Below are 2,416 nucleotides of genomic sequence, written 5' to 3'. Positions count from 1 at the left end.
AAAAACTCTCAAAAAAAAAAAAAAAAAAAGAGAGAGAGAGAGAGAGAGAAAAGAGAGAGTACTTAGCATTATTTTAGCAGAGAGAGACATCAGCATCTGACCCTGACAGCAGTCTGGAGAAAGTTTGGGAAGGCAGAGGAGTTGCCACAAGAAATCAGATAAGGACGTGATGAATGCTGGAGACATGAGTGAATACAAGCTTTACAGAGTCTAGTTGGGGTGGGGAGTCAACACTGAGAGAGAGGGTGTATATTAATGGGACTCAGACTAGAGTACTCAGTATGACTAAGAAGAAGAACCTGGTAGGAGACACGTTTCTTTTTTCCTTTTCTTTTTAAAGAATGATTGATTTATTTAGTTCCATTTGTTGTTGTTGTTGTTATTATTATTATTGTTATCATATAATTTGACCAGAGAGAGACAGAGAAAGAGAAAATGAGAAAGCAAGCCAACAGGTCCAGGACTCGAACTGCGGTCAGCTATGTGGTAGTCCAGCACTCCAACCACTCACTACCTGCCAGCCCCCGGAGACACATCTGGATAAACAACTTAAAAGATTTTCAGGAAAGAAGTAAAATTATTGGGCAGTTTTTCAGTTGAGGAGTGAATTTATGTAAGTTGGATTGAGAAGGGCATATTGTTTTCTAACATAGGAAGAGTGAGAGGGACCAGCAGATGGTGTAGTGGTGACGTCGCTGGACTCCCACGTGGCAGACCGCTGTTCAAGTGCCAGACCCGGTGACTTGAAACACACCAGGCACGTGCGTGTGTATGCCCAAAATCCTGAGAGAAAGCAGAAGGGATTGTGGCATGGCCATCCTCTGGGGGTGATTTTTCACTTTCTGTCTCTCTGTCTCTTGGGTGACTGCATGCACCCTGTGGCAAAAATCTCTTAAAAATAAAAAGGTTGAAAATGGGAACCTCAGCGAGAGTCAGATCAGGGAGGTGGTGGAAATGGAAATGAAAGGTCAGGGCTAGGGGTGCTGAGTTCTCATGAAGAAAGAGGGAGGGGCTCACAGCCCCACATCCCAGCTTGCCCAGCGTCCACACCTGCCTGCCCACTAAGGTTTCAACAGATATCACCAAAATGCCATCTCAAATGGTGCATGCCGTGGAAACTATGGTGTTTACATTTCACAAACTTGCTGTGGACAAAGGCCACGTGACAAAGGAGGACCTGAGAGTATTCATAGAAAAGGAGTTCCCGGGATTTTTGGAAAATCAAAAAGACCCTCTGGCTGTGGACAAAATAATGAAGGACCTGGACTAGTGCCGAGATGGCAAAGTGGGCTTCCAGAGCTTTTTTTCACTAATTGTGGGCCTCACCACTGCTTGCAACGACTATTTTGTAGTACACGTGAAGCAGAAGGGAAAGAAGTAGGCAGAACCGACCAATTACTCCTAGCCTGCTTGACAGTTCTCCCACAGGGTCACTTAAGGAATCCACCTTGCAGCTCCCCCGTATAAGGATCTCATGAGCGGATCAGGACTCTTAGAAAATGTACAAAGAAAATCCGTCTCCCATTTGTCAAGCAGAGAGAAAAGTGAATAAAATGCCAGATAAGCTTTTGATTTTTATATTGTTTGCATCCTCTTGCCCTCTATAAGTAAAATCTGTTTTTAGTTCCAAAAAAAAGTTTGATAAATAAATAAAAGAGAGGGAAGGACCAGCAGAGGGAGTAACCGTTACGATGCTGGATTCCCATGTAGTCAATTGCGGTTCAAGTCCTGGACCCGGTGTCTTAAAACTCATGCCAGGCGCGTGTGTATGATAGCTCAAAATCCCAAGAGGAAGCTGGAGGAGAGGGGATTGCAGCATGGCCCTCCCTCCTAGGAGGTGGTTTCTTGCTGTCTGTCTCTCTGTCTCTCCAGCAAGTGTATGCGCCCTATAGCAAAAATCTCCCAAAAGAAAAGAAAAAAGAGTAAAGAGGGGGGAAGAAAACCAAAGACAGAGCTTGGGGAAGTGCCTGGTTTAGAGCAGGGTTGGAGCTGCAGGGGAGGAAGCAAGATAACAAAGGTCCTGGGAGATAAGGGGAGGGATTCCTGAGGCTGTCATCAGTACTTATGAGGAGCTAGATTGAGATAGGAGAACAGAGAATGGAGAACGTGGATAAAAATCTTAGTTAAATGAGCTTTTAGGCTCAGTAAAGTGAGAGGCGAAATATTGGTAGTTACTGTTCAGAAGCGGCAGTGAGAGGGTCCACAGGATAGCAGTTGGAGAGGATGGGAAGATCCAGTGAAGATTTTCCCTTTCCAGGGGGCAAAGTGATATATTTGCATGGAAGAAGTCAAGTCAGAGTCAAGATACCTACAGAGGTGGGTAGTCCCTAGAAGAAAGAGATGTGGAGTGGAGAGTAGAATGAGTGGGAAAGCCAAGGAAAGGGGGCTGCTTGCCGCTTCCTTGAGAAGAGAGAGC

General features: G+C 45.2%; 1 pseudogene; it reads left to right on the top strand.

The window, feature by feature from the left end:
- Positions 1 to 1,087: 1,087 nt before the first annotated feature.
- Positions 1,088 to 1,456, top strand: LOC102501756 (protein S100-A10 pseudogene; annotated as a pseudogene).
- Positions 1,457 to 2,416: the final 960 nt, after the last annotated feature.

Source organism: Tupaia chinensis, unplaced genomic scaffold, assembly GCF_000334495.1.
Source record: "Tupaia chinensis unplaced genomic scaffold, TupChi_1.0 Scaffold000094_1, whole genome shotgun sequence".
Taxonomy (NCBI): Eukaryota; Metazoa; Chordata; class Mammalia; order Scandentia; family Tupaiidae; genus Tupaia; species Tupaia belangeri.
This window is presented reverse-complemented; position numbering and strand designations above follow the sequence as displayed.